Source organism: Nuphar pumila, chromosome 5 (assembly GCF_984573655.1).
Source record: "Nuphar pumila chromosome 5, dmNupPumi1.hap1.1, whole genome shotgun sequence".
Lineage (NCBI taxonomy): Eukaryota > Viridiplantae > Streptophyta > Magnoliopsida > Nymphaeales > Nymphaeaceae > Nuphar > Nuphar pumila.
This window is the reverse complement of record NC_143253.1, coordinates 15,499,340-15,514,140: the sequence shown is the minus strand read 5'-3', so window position 1 is coordinate 15,514,140 and position 14,801 is coordinate 15,499,340. Positions and strand designations below refer to the sequence as shown.

The 14,801-nt window shown below is 38.2% G+C and overlaps 1 long non-coding RNA gene across 12 annotated transcripts; it reads left to right on the top strand.

Annotated features, from left to right (window-relative positions):
* The first annotated feature begins 388 nt into the window (after positions 1 to 388).
* Positions 389 to 10,736, top strand: LOC149836907 (uncharacterized). 12 transcript variants are annotated; one of them, XR_016431869.1, is made up of 4 exons: positions 389 to 2,163; positions 2,277 to 2,325; positions 2,422 to 10,117; positions 10,266 to 10,736. It is a non-coding gene; the product is annotated as an uncharacterized LOC149836907 (long non-coding RNA). The 12 variants fall into 12 exon arrangements; XR_016431868.1 differs by having other exon boundaries at positions 389 to 541; positions 696 to 10,117; XR_016431866.1 differs by having other exon boundaries at positions 389 to 590; positions 696 to 10,117.
* The last annotated feature ends 4,065 nt before the right edge of the window (positions 10,737 to 14,801 follow it).

Below are 14,801 nucleotides of genomic sequence, written 5' to 3'. Positions count from 1 at the left end.
GACTCTTCTGGTATCGGATAATGTTCGCATCCAGATTCAGACCGGGATTGCCCATAATTTTGATATCCGGATCTACTAGGGGTGGCCAGTTTTCCGCTTCCAAACACGAGGGGTGGCCCACTTTCCGCTTCCAAACACGCGGTTCTCACGTTGCTCGCTGACGTGTCATATTCTTCCGAACTATTTAGAGACCAATTTTTGGTATAGGTTCGTTTGCAGGTCCCACCTTGCCATCCACTTACCGCCTCAGGAAAGTAAGACCAAATCTAACCGTACGTTGCATTGCCAACCGCTTCATCAGGACCGTAGATTCATACCCTATCTGTCTATAAATACCCCAACCGTGGTTGTTTACCTTAACTTGTTGTCCCCCCCCCTTTGTGGGGATAGGGCGAGTTTGTGCCCGTGTGGTCTTCCACCATCTAGGGTTCGGTTTTCACTCTTTGGCTTTTCCTGATTTCTCTATACAGGAGGGCGAAGCAAAGGGCCAGATCGGATCGCGATCAATAAGCGTGTATTCGTTTGATTTGAGTTCTTTAGGGTGATTTCTTTTCTCTGCTGTTTGCGATCTATTTTTGCCGCAAATTATGGTATCAGTTTTATTTTATTTGATATAAGATGATTTTGAGGTGTTGCCGATTTATAGCCTGTATGATCGTAGGGAGAGAATTTGATGTTGATTATCTGTTATATAGATCTTAGCCAGGGGCAAGGATTCTGAGGTTGCGGGAGTTTGATTTCAAATATTTTCTTTGCCTTTGTGATCTTGCTTTAAAGATTCGCTGTAGAGAAGGCAGCTGATGGAAAGGCAGCCTTCTGTTGGTTAGTCCCCTGCTGGTACGTCGTTCTTCTGCATATGACTGCTGAGTTGAAATTTCTGGTTTAGGCTCGTGGTTATGATGGTATAAGCAAACAGGTAAAATTCTTAGTGTCGGTCTGGAGGCAATTGGTTTATATTTGGTATGGTTGCCCGTTTCCTTGGGGAGCTGTTTGCTTGTCAAGATTGGATGATTTCTATCTGTGTGTTGAGCACAGACTGTTACTTCGTGGTTAGATGTGCGGTGATGCTATGGTTTGGAAAAACAAGTTATACTGGCCTTGGCTTCTTTTAGTCGGATGAGTATATATGTCTCACGTTGATTCAGGTTCTATTGTTAAATCTAGGGTTTGTTGCCATGGACGGAGCAAAAGCGTTTGGCTGTGCGGTGGTGCCTGTTCTCTGCTATGATGAGAGGTTTTGGTTCTCTAACGGAGTTTTTTCTTTTTACCATTTTTTTCTGATGGCGGGTATTATTCTGAGGTTGATATTGGGCACTTGTTTTGTTGATGTAGTGCGGATTTTCTTTATTGCATATGGTGAATATCGTCAAATTTGACCTTTAGATGGATTGATTATGAGAAGGGGAAGCTTTCTGTCAAAAAAAAAGGATCAAGAAAAGGGGAAGCTTCTTCACTTGGTCAGCACTGCTGATCCTAATATCAGATGAGGGATAGGGCATGAATTGTTCTTCTTCTCCCCGGAATATGATTTATCGAATTTGATGTTCAAGGATATTTCTCTTCTCATCTGCTCCTTGCAAATTTTAAGGCTTTTCTGGTATTCGGTTTTTGATATTTAGGATTCATTGCAGGGGTAAAGAAATGTGTACTTTTGATGCTTAGACGGGGTGACAACCAATCTACAGAAAAACATTGAATTTGGAGTTGTACTTGCGACATGATCATCTCCTCTCCTTATCATTGCTATTTTATGGGCCTCATCTCTGCAACTTATTTTTTTCCTTTTTCCCTTGGATCTTTTTTCCTACATAAGGAAATTGTTGCTTCGGATTTACTGCAGGAGTTGGTCTTTGCTGGAAACAACCCGAGACCAAGAAACACAACTTGGAGGCATGTTTGTAAGATGTTTTTAAGTGGCATAGCCCGTCCTCTTGTCATCGTTGTCTTCCTCTTGTCATCGTTGTCTTATTCTACCATCTTTCCCATCTTTGGACTATATTATATGGGTTATTTTGGACTCTTATTGGGATTGCTTGGTAGTGCAAGCATCAGCTATCATCATATAAGCTCTCTTTTACTGTTTGAATGGTAAATGCGTGGTCATTGGGGCTGCTGTTGCATCGTAGACAGGCTGCTACTTAATGCTTTTGTGGCTCGTGGTTGGTAGGTTGAAATTTCTGTTGGTTGTCTTGTTCTGAAATTGATAACTTTTGAGAATCTGGGCCTCCTTATTGAATACTTTGGGTGTGTCGTTTTATTTGATTCTTCTATATCAGATGTGATGTTAATCAGCAAGGTGCCCGGTGCGTGGAACCAAACAGAGTGGTGATGATTTTCCCCCATCTAATCTTGCTGTTGCCTTGCAGCCATTGTTGATTTTCTTTTTTTTGCTGCCTGATTTTGGTGGTTTTTTGTGAACAGTTCATGTGTTTTATCGCATGTAGTCAGTGAACGCAGCTTGAATTCTACTGGCACTTGGGTTGTACGACTGTATGGTGCCTGCGTCATGAGTTTTGAGTTTTTCTTATTTTTGTTTAGTTGATTCTTTTCTTTTTTGTGGAAGTTTTGATTTTTTCGACCTGTTCATTCATTTGTTGCAATGTAGGGGATTTTGGATATTATTGATGCGTGGAGATGATGTTGGGTGGATCATGGTTACCCCAAGAGTAAAGTTTTTTAATTTGTCTAGTTGCTTTTTATTCATGACTTGTTTGGTCATGAAAATAACTATAGTGCATGGTTGGAAGCAGATCTAATCACTGTCTGGTTTATTGTTTTCCATTTTTTCCTTGGCTTTTCTTCTTAATCTTTAATAAAGTTTGGTTTTTTACCGAACATTAGTTATCTCTCTTCCTTTTCTTCTCTCATAATTGTTTTCCTGTTAATTAATTCTGCCTGATGTTTGGTTTTTCAGGATGGAGTGGGTGGTTGTTTTGTGAGTAAATTTCTATAGAATATGTAGAAACGTTATCAAGAACTTGTGGGAGGTTAATTGCAAGTGTTGATTTTGACCTTGTGATCTTGCTTTAGAGGATTCACTGTTGTGAGGTTATTATTTGTGGCTTTTCTTGTTTAAGGTGTGATTGTGATAGGTATAGCCTAGGGATTTTTTTTAAAATTTTACCGTTGCCTGTAGGTGACTGGTGGTGTGTTTTTATTGTTGCCCGTGTCGTTTCCCTTCACACTGATGGGGAGCTGTTTGCTTACCAAGTTGCATGGTTTTCGTCCCGTGTATCTTAATCTAGCTGTAGGTGGGTCATGGAATGTTAGTTTGTGGTGAGATGTGCTGTATCTGGTTTTAGACGCCTTGCCTTCCGTGGTATGTGGATGAGTTTTGTGATGACTCAGGTAGGTTCTATTGATATGTCTAGTACTTGCGTAGGTTCTATTCATATGTCTAGGACTTGCTTCCTGTTTGGGGTTCCCTCCTATTATCAGTTTTTTTGGTTTTTTAATGGAGGTTGTATTTTACCGTCTGGTATTATCTTGAGGTTGATATTATTGGGTGCTTATTTGTTGATGTAGTTCAGATGCTTTGTTGCTGGATGTGGTGAAGATCGTTTAATCTTTTGGTATCCATGTATGGTTGATGTTGCCAAGTTGCAATGGGCATGAACGAACTTTAGAATTTGGGGATAACATTTTTTTCATCATCTTTGCAAATTTCAAGGTTTTTCTGGTGGCTTCCTGTTCGGGTATTGATATTCAAATCTATTGCGGGGCTAAGAAGTATGTGCTCTTGATGTTTACACTGGGTGACAAACCAACAACATGGAATTTGGGGTCAATTTGTAAATCTTTAAGTTATACATGATCATCTGACCTGATCTTTTTAATTACAACGTTTTTATTTGCATAATCTTTTGCACTTCTTTTTCCCACTTGGATGTTTTTCCCTGCGTAAATGGGTGTTGATGCTCTAGATTTACTGCAGGAGACTACCTTTGCCGCAGATAACTAAATACAACTTGGGGGGATGCATCTTTAAGATATTTTGGATAATGCTAAGCAACCTCAGTTGAACATGACGATTCTTCTTCTGTCCAAGAATGGTTCCATCGAATTTGAGTTTTTGAAGATAGCATTTTGCTTTTCATCTTCTCCTTGCAAATTTCAAGGTTTTTCTGTGGGATATGTTGGATTATTGATATTGAGGATTTATTGCAGGGAATGAGAAATATCTACCTTTGCTGCAGATAACTTTGGACTAAAAAATACAACTTGGGGGGATGCATCTTTAAGATATTTTGGATAATGCTAAGCAACCTCAGTTGAACATGATGATTCTTCTTCTGACCAAGATTGGTTCCATCGAATTTGAGTTTTTGAAGATAGCATTTTGCTTCTCATCTTCTCCTTGCAAATTTCAAGGTTTTTCTGTGGGATATGTTGGATTATTGATATTGAGGATTTATTGCAGGGAATGAGAAATATCTACATTTTGATGTCCATGGTGACAACAAGCCAGCCAAAGAATGTGGAATTTGGAGTTATTTGTAAATCTTGAGTGACATGATCATCTGATCTCTTTACCTTCTCTTTGTTATTTAGATAGTATTTCTTTTTCTCCTTGGATTTGCCCTCATAAGAGGGCATTTAATCTCTGATTCAACTGCAGGAGGTCACAAATAACTCGTGTACTCAGAAGCTTAATTTGGCATTGCTTCTATAAGATGGTTTTTACTGCTGCTTACCTGGAATTTCAGTTGGGCATAATTACTGATTCTTCTTCTGCCCTAAAAATGGTTTCATCGAATTTTGGTTTTTGATGATAACTGTCTTTTCATATTCTCTCCACATTTCAAGCTTTTTCTGGTGGCTCTACCTTGTTCAAGTATTGATACCCAGGATTTTAATGCAGGGTTCAATAAATATGTATTTCTGTTGTTTACGCTGGGTGACTACCTGCCGATCAGAGAACATAGAATTTGAAGTTGATCTATAAATCTTTGAGTGATCTGATTTCTTGTCATCATTATTTCCGTTCTTTTTATTTTTTGTTGGATATGTTTTCCTGTGTGAGGGCCTTGATGCTCCGGATTTGCTGCAGATTGCCTCTGTTGCAAACAACTTGGGAGTAGAAGACAAATTGGAGTCACATCTGTAAGGTGTTTTCATGTGGCTTGATAGTCAGATCCTTTGTTTCCTTCATCTTCAGACTCTTTATTTGGATCAGTTGTTTGTGCCCGTGCTTGAGGACTACCTATCATATGCTCTTCCAAACGTCTCTTTCCATTTTTTGGAGTCTGATTTGTTGTTTACTAGTGTGGTTGTTTTCTCTCCCATGTGGTGAGTTTGTGGTCGGAGTAGTCACTGTTGCGCCATAGATACGCTGCTGTGGTTTGCTTTTTCATGGCTTAGAGGTTGGAATGTCAGATGTATCATTCCTAAAGTGTTGATAGTGGGAGTATGTTGAGTGTGATCTTCTATTTTGTTCGTGTATAAGATGAGATGTTATGGAGCAAGGTATTAAGGTTGTGGAAGCAAAGGTGGATGGTAAATTTATTTTTTCCCGTCTTTTTGAACCTCCGTTCTAGCTGCATTTCTTTTTTTTTAATTATTATTTTTTGCTCCCTGATTTGGTGGTTCTTGTTTCAATTCTTTGGTTATAAGGGCGGCGATGGTTCATGTGTTATTACACACCTTGAAATGATGCCTTGGGCCCATATGTCTGCCTGAGTTTTGGGTTCTTATTTCTCTTTTGAAGTTGATTTTTCCTGTTCTGGGTTTGAAGTTTTGGCGTTTAGTGTTCATTCATTTGCAGCTGCCTAGTGGATTTTGAACCTAGTGCTGTCGAGCATGTTTGATGGATCATGGTTGGCATGGAGAGTAATGTCTCTCGGAAGTTTATGAATTGATTTGGCTTTTGTTTTGAGTTTGTTTTCGTGGATCAGTCTGTGATTTAGTTGTTGGTTGTTTAGTCAGGCAAACGGCTGATAGCCCATTGCTTGTGGTTGGAAGCAGATGTATCTCACTATACCCGGTTATACAAGGTTTTCTGTGTTTTATTTTCATATTTATATTTAGGAAAGCTTTCTGTCAAAAATTTATATTTATATTTAGGAAAGTTTTCTATCAAAAATTAATTTTGTTCTATGTTCTTTTTCCTCTTTCTCATCAGGTATTTGTTTGTCCTGTTCATTGTTCATATGCTATCTTTCTCCTAAGGGTTCTCTTATAAAACCTTGAAGGTTGCATGTCCTTCACCAAGGACACAATTTATAGACTTATTTATTTGTTTTCTAAAAAATTTGAGTATTTCTGATTTGCCAAAAAATTACTCTGGTTCCTTCCCTGAACCTAACTTAGCAGTGTTTCTTCATTAACACCTGAATGCCCTTCAATGAGTTCAAGTGCACGATACACTACCATGGTTCACAAATTATAGAGGAAACTTTCCCCTCATGATCTGACACATTCCTGTTGAATCCAAATTATTGAATTGTTGTTTGGTCTCTATTGTTGTGTAGTGGACTTGAGAGTTTTTACCTTTTTTGTGTGTGTAGCGTTCAGGGAAAAAATGCCATAATTCCTTTCTGGTTCTCCCCCACCTTTGGGGGATGGTTAGTTTGTGCCTGTTTGGTATTTGGTGTTGTGTGCAACTCTGGTTTCCCCCCTCATTTTTGTAATTCCATTTTAGTTGTTTGGGTGTTTGTCTTTCTTTGTATTTAGTTTCTTCCTGTCTTATGCCTTTGTTTGTTACAGTTTGGCTTTTGTTATTCCGATTATCCTGTTTGTGTTTCCTTCAATGCTGCTGCTTCTTTGCAGCTTGTCATGTTTACCAGCTTTGAATTTTTGATCCTCCTGTTTCAAAAAATTGGGTTATCCATAAGGCTTTACTTGGTTAATGGGGGGGGGGAGCATATGATGAGGGATGAATTTCATGACGTTGTCCTTTGAGTTTCCCTTACAATGTTGTGGACTATGTCACATGGGTGCGGGTGCGACATGGGTGCAGCGCAATTTCAAAAATATTGGACACGGGGACTCGGCTATATATATGTATATATATTTTAAATATATATATATATATTATATTTATAACAATAATAAGACTCTGTCAAAGTTGTGCCCATTAGGAGACGGCTATATTATATGACTGCACAGTTTGTGACTGTGTAGTTGCACAGTCTGTGACTGCAGTTGCACAGTCTGTGACTATATATATATTTTAAAAAAATATATAAAAAATTGATTTTTTTAGTTTTTGCCTTAAAAAATAGACAAAAATAGACTCGGTCAAAGCCCTGGTGCGTTGACCGAGCCCGACACTTGGTTGATAGTGTCCACCCCGTGTCCGAAGTCGCACCCGTGTTGGGGCGTGTCGACGCGGGTGCATCAACCCCCTAGCCGAGTCCGTGTGACATAGGTTGTGGAGGTGTGTTTTTATTAAGTTGTATGGTTTCTCTCTGTGGGACTTGATCTCTTGTTATTCATGGGTTCCTTCTTGTTAGTTGTATGGGATCAGATATTGTGGTGATCTATGTCACATGGGTGCGGATGGGGGGTGCGGCACTTTCAAAAACCTTGGGTGCGGGGGTGTGGCAATATATATATATAAGGGGGTTCCCCCAGCGCGGGTCGGGGGTCCAATTTTTTTTTGCTGGTGTGTTTGTTTGAAGACTTGTTACCCTCGTTCTGCTTGTTGTGTACTTTGGCACAACGGGACAAAATTGATGAACCGAAAGGATTAGCAATCTGATCGACCCAGCCTGCTGCGTTCTGCTGACATGAAACTCCCTGGTCTTCACAAAAAAAAATATAAGCGAAAGGTTTGATGTGGTTTGTTGGAGAGACTCCTTCACGAGGCCTACGGCTCCACCGCCACTGCCTAGGGTTCTTCAAATTTCATTTTATATACAGTTGCACACAGATCTCCGTTCTGGACTCTGGATGACAGCTAAAAAAATTTATTGGATTTGACATGTGGAAAAGAGATGTCTACACCAGGCTACGGCTAGAGCACCCATCTCGTCAGGAGAAAAGTGAATACTAATAGCCACCAAGGCTACCACCACCATTATCATTTATTATGGAGGGTGAAAATCCTTGACGAAGAAAGATCTGGATGGTTGAAGGATAAAGACTTCAAAAGGCTCTTGAATTTTGGTTTTAATTTTTGAGGAAGATTGATCATCATTTCCAAGTTAACAGTATGTTTTCCAACGCTGCAAATTCATTGTTTGGAGGCAGGAATAGCATGGGATGCCAACAAAGCTCGTCAGATGTTGTGGACACAAGTGCCCCTTTATAAAACAGGAGCAGCAACAGCAATCAGGCATCCACGCTTCGGCTGTTCCGTCCTTTCATTCTCTCATCACTACCTTCAGGGATCCAGCAAGGTTGTGTTGTTAAACCTAGGACTTGCTACCATGATTGTGGAGGTTTACTGTCAACTGGAATTATTAGTGCTGTCAATATTTATGTGGCTTTTAGTTTTGATCTCTTGATATTCATGGATATATTATTGTTGTAGGGAGTCTTCTGGTCAATGCTGCTGACTGAAGGTTTCAATTTCAAGGGGGCAGCTACTATTGTTTTCTTGACCGACGAAATGACTATCGAATTTGGTGGTGGTGGTTGATATTTTTTTCTTCTCATTTCTATGCAAAATTTTAAAGGCTTTTCTGTGTTATTTACTTTTTTAGGATTTATTGCAGGGCACAAGACATGCACTTTATTTACTTTGCTTGTCAGCGATCCTATGGAGACCAGAATTTGGGGTGGTATCTGGAAAACTTGAGTATCATTAATCTTTTGGAAGCGCTAGTTCACTTTTCTCTACTTTCCTTCCTTGGATCTCTTACATAGAGGGCATTGATGTTCTCACAGATGACCTTCACAACATACAAGTTGACCAAGAGAATGAAAGTTGGATTTAAGACGTTTTGGAGTGGCATGATAGTCTGATCTAGTCTGATCCATCCTGTCTAAATTTATTTCCCTTTAGTAGTGCGCCTTTTAGATGCCTATTTTATTTGGATCTGTTGGGGTCTTGGTGTAAGTGCAAGCATACTAGAATGGAGTCTACTGTTCCGGACTACTATCTTATACTCTTCCATTTTTTTGTATGGAATCTGGTGTTCACTAGGGGCGTGCTTTGATTACCTTTGGATATGTGGTCAATAGTGGAGTTACTATTTGTGCCACAAATGGGCTCCTACGTGAGGCCTTCTTGCTTCATGCTTGGTAGATTGGAAATTTTATTGGTTGTATCGTTCTTAAACCCCAACTATAGGGGAATGCCAAAGTATTTAATTGGCCTTTATTGAATATATTTTGGTTGTGATTCCTTTTCCATTTGTCCTTTATGTATCAGGTAAGTTTCGCAGCAAGGTGCTAGGATGTTGGATCTTACTGCGCTTTCCGATATGTGAAGAGGATATTCTATTTTAAAAGATTTAATCTCCCATTGTAACGATTTAGGGTTTTCCCATGCATTTCAGTTTTTTCTTTTCTTTTTAGAATTGTAGTTCTCTTTTAGATGCTTTTGTATCTAATGATGACCATGCAATTTCTGTCACGTAGTGAATTTTGGACATTTTATTTTGTAGTGCACGCATGTTCGATCATATGGTTGGTGCTGAAAGCAAAGTAACAGTCTCGCACGAGAGACAGAGGAGGATTACAAGTTTATTTGTTCTTTGTTATGGGTTTTGTTTGTTTGGAATAGTCGGTGATTTTGGTCATTCTTTGTTATGGTTTTGTTTGTTTGGAAGAGTCGGTGATTTTTGTTGGTCTTCTGAACAGGAAAATGGTTGCATTGCTCATTTATGATGGTTTGAAGCAAGACCTAATCTTACTTTCTCGGTTTACAGTGTTTTGTATTTTTTTTCTTTTATTTACGATTTTATCTTTCCATCCCATGTTTGCTGTCAGGATCTGTAGTTTCGGATTGGTTTTGTTGATGAGCAGTATTCGTGGCCTTGGTTCCAACATCAACATTCTTCATTTGGTTATTTGGATTGTATTTTTTAGTTGTCTTTAGAATATGTGGATATTGTGGTTATTCTGCTGAGGGGTTCATCTTTGTTTCCCGTGCAGTTGGATAATAAATTATATTTGGTTGGTCGTGGTGTGGGAGGCATCTTTTGGCCGCATTCAATTAGTGGTTATGGTTAGCTACATTTATTTGTTTCATTGATTTATTTATTTTTTTGTGAAATTTTGAGAATTTCTTGATGGCTAGTCCTGTTCCACTGGCTATTTATTTTGGTATTTTGTTAATTCTTGGCACCTGCACCTGCACCTGCACCTGCTTGTAGGGTAATTGGACATATTATGGCTCGAGGCATCATTTAAAGCAGACCCCAGTCACATGACTAGTTGGTTCTTTGTTCTGGATCTCAGTGGTCGTGCTTGCAAGTGAAAGCTTTGCTGTCCTGAAGTTGGTTCCATTGGTCTCTTATACTTTCCTTTTCTGTGAAGTCTAGTCAGTTGAATGGTTGTTCCTCCTGCTTTATTCCTCTAATGTAGAGATTAGAAGGTTTCATGTACTGGGAATCTGCTGGCTTGTGCCTGTCACTTTTAAGGAGATGTTTGACCCTTGCAATGGATTTCTCTTGAACAGTTGCTTCGTAGCTCCAGCTTCTTGTTAGGATCCTGTTTTGTTGCTTTTAGCGTTGTTGGACTTGAGGGAGCTGAAGTTCTGTGCTTTCTTATGGGGCATTTGTGTGCCTTTTTCTGTTGGGTGAATTTTTGATGAGCTGTCTGGGTTGAAATTTAAAACATTGTTTGCATTGAGTTGTTTGCTGGGTTTCACATGCTGCTGATTTTGGGCTTTGATTTTCTTTTTGTTGTGGCAGGGCTGAGGGGGGTATGTAGTTGAGGCGCAATTGCAATAGATCGACTATTGTTGTAAGTGTATGAGTCTCATCTTGGGTGCTTGCCCAGCGTCACCCTCTCTTTCAAACATACATCCTGCTCTTTATCATAGTTTATGGGTTTTAACTCCCGTTATGGCCCTCTTCTAATCACGTACATCCTGTGCTAGTTCACAGCTTATGAGTTTTTAAGTGACCCCTGTTCGTTGGGCATGGTGAAACTGCACCTATCTTACAGAGATTGGGAGTTTTTTTGTCATCATTTGTTGTCTCCATGAATTTGGAATTGGGTCCTAACATCTTTTGTGTGGTATATTTCATGAATGTGGAATTGGGCCCTAACTTCTTTGGTGTAGAATATCGTGATTAATTTTTAAGGGGAGAGGATTCTTTTATGTTCAAGATCTATTGGTTCTTTTGTGGTTGTGCACTTCTGGTCTTCCTGGTTTGGTTGTGCCTAGCAGATTAATGTTTGGAGGCTCGTTGAGATTCTTTCATATGGGACGTAAAGTGGCATTACACTTCTGCTGGCCTTCTTGGTTGATGATGCTTATCAGTCTTCTGCAGTGGCGTCCAACTTCTTTTGGTCTTTTTCTCTTGGATAGATAAGACTTCTCTTTTTGGAGAATCTTTTTTTCTTTGCCTGTTCATGCAAGGAAAGAATTGAAACCTGCGTTGGTCTGTTATGCTATGCATTCAGAATGATTTCTGAGAGCTGATTGGAATGGATGCTGCATTTTTTTGTCTTCTGGAGTTGCTTGTTTGGTTATATTTTCTATTGGTCTTTCTTTGGTTTCAGCTGTATTGGGGATGCTGCTCTTGTTTTGACTTGGTTTTAGTGACCATATGTTTTATTTTCTATTGGTCTTTCTTTGGTTTCAGCCATATTGGGGATGCTGCTCTTGTTCTGACTTGGTTTTAGTGAACTTGTATATTTTTTCGTGTCTCCTCTTTTGATAGGCCTACTTTTTTCAAGTTTTTTGCAGTCCCGCTCATTAGATATCTTTACTTTTTTGGTTTCCTACTTTTTTAACCCCTTTGATCTTCTTGATGGTTTGGTTTTAGAGAGAAATGGTGATGTCATGGAAAATTTTCTTTTGGGATGTGTTAATGTTTCAAATTTGGTTTATAGAAACTTCAAAAATGGATCTATAAGAAAGGGAATATGATGTTTGAACCTCGGGATAATAAATATTTATGAATATGTGATTTAAAAATACTCAAGGTATATTTTACTAGTTTTACACTGGTACAATGAAAAAAAAATGCAGGTTTGAGGGCGTGGAAAAATGATCTTGAGATTCTTCCAAACATAAATCTGTATACGAATCCAGAGTTGTATTTGGGAAAAAGAAAAATGTTGATTGGTTGGTAATAAACTGCATCCTGTTCATGAAATAATAGTGATATTGCTATTGATCCCAGGTGTGCTACCTAATAAAATGGACTTTGTACTGGTTGGTCATGGAGGACTCTTTAGAAAAATGTTTTTATTGCTCACGTCAGACTTTGTAGGGCATTCTAGCTTGAAGGAGCTTTTTTTTTTTACATTTGGGAAAAAAAAATATCTTTGATTGGTTGATTATAAACTGCAGTGGGTCTGCTACCTAATAAATTCACTTGTATTGGTTGTTTATTATCTACATCCCAGTAACTACCTTGATAAAATGCAGTTTAATGTTGGCTTAACAGAAGTTTCTGTTTACATTTGGGAAAAAGAAGAATCTTGATTGGTTGATAATAAATTGCACCGTTTTTATTGGTCAATATTACTATTGATATGAGGTCTACTACCTGATAGATGGACTTTTTTAGGTTGGTAATAATCTACATCCCAATCACTAATAAAATTCCGTTTAATCTTAGCAGGTACTTCTCGTGTCTTGAATAGCCGAATATGCATTATAGACGTTATGAGATAACCCATTGAGGGCAATTTTTAGTCCATGAAGGGTTGCTATTTTGTTTGGTTTAAGTGCCCATTTTGGTTTTAACAAGTTTGGTAGTGCATTATGAGATGCATAGGCTGTGTATGTAGTAGTTGTCGAGGCACAGATATTAACTTCATTGCTAATGATTGGTCAAGAACTGTTGGGATTTCAACATCTATTGCTGAATCACCGAGAACAATTTTATGCAGAGAAAATTTTCATAGCACCAAGTACTAGCATGAGGTTCCTTTTAGCTTTTCTAACCCCACCGCTTCATTCTCAATATGTGTTGGAATATCTTCTTTGGAGTATTTAATAGTTTTGATGCCTTTATAAGGCATAGGTTTGTTAAATGATTAATTTAAAAAATATTAATATATTCACTACTTAAGATGTGCCTACTCGAGGGTGGTCATTGTTCCGAAGTGCTCTCTCTTACTGGGAACTTTTTGGTTTTGCTGATTTACACTCCTTGAAAATTACTTATGACGTTGTCATTACTATTCGTTTTAGTGTTAGAAGGTCTGTAGGTGTTAAAATATAGAATTATAATTTTAAGAATATGATGTTTTTGTTGGTGTTTACATATCTAGTAAATGATTAATTTCAAAATATTAAAAACATTTAGTGTGTTCTGTTGAAATTATCAAGTGTTTATGACACTGTTGGAAAGTATGTCTTACAATAAACATTTATGTCCGCACTTGTGGAGGGGTGCCAACCAATTTTCCTATAACAGTTGGGTTACATCAAGGATCTGCTTTAAGCCCTTTCCTATTTGCTATAGTGATGGATGAACTTACGAGACCAATTCAAGAAAATGTGCCGTGGTGTATGTTGTTTGCTGATGATATTGTTTTGATTGATAAGTCTAGAGCTGGGGTTAATGCTAAGTTAGAATTATGGAGACAGACATTGGAAGCAAGAGGTTTTAAGTTAAGAGTATGAATACATGGAATGTCGATTGGAAGCAAGAGGTTTTAAGTTAAGAGTAAGAATACATGGAATGTCGATTTAGTAAGCAACAAAGTAGTGATGAGTGTAATAAAGCTTGGTGAGCAAGAAATACCTATGGATGATTGTTTCAAATATTTGGGATCTATCATTCAAAAGTATGGAGAAATTGATGGAGATGTAAATCATAGGATAAAGGTTGGGTGGATGAAATGGAAGAGTGCAATTGGAGTGTTGTGCGATCGTAGAATGTCATTGCGGTTGAAGGAAAAGTTTTATAGGACGATTATTGGGCCCGCTTTACTATATGGTACGGAATGTTGGGCTGTCAAGAGGCATTATATTAAAAAAAAATGAGTGTAGCTGAGATGCAGATGAATGTGTGAAAATACAATAAAAGATAAGATTCAGAACGAGGAGATACGTAAGAAGATTGGCGTTGCACCCATTGAAAATAAGATTAGAGAATCGTTTACGGTGGTTTGGACATATTCGGCGAAGGCCTAATGATGCTCCGGTTAGGAGAAATGAGAAAATATATTAGTTAAAAAAGGTCGGGGTAGGCCTAGGAAGACATGGATGAAGGTCATAGGAAAGGATATGAATGCTTTGAACCTCACCGAGGACATGGCATTGGATAGAAATGATTGGAGGAGAAGGATTCATGTGTATGACTCGGAATGATTTTCTTTTTTGGTTCATATCGCGAACCCCAATTGTTTTGGGATGAAGGCATAGTCTTTCATCTACTCTTTATATATATATTATTGGTGGTGTTAGAATATAGTAAGTATTATCTCACAAAAGCATTATTATTATTTAAAAAATTATATTACCTCAAAAAATATCATAAAAAACAAAATATTAGGTAGAATATGTTAACTCCGCCATTGGTTGTGTTCTTTTAATCTGCCAATGCCAGTCCCAAGCCTGGACAAAGGAGGAGGGCGCCCTGTGTTTTCGTTAGAAGTTTAATTCAAAAGATATTTAATATTTTCATTTTGTTATTGTCCAGGAGTATGTTCTCTTACACAATATTTACGTTGGTTTTAATCGATGTTTACATCTATGGTAAATGGTATATTTTCATTAT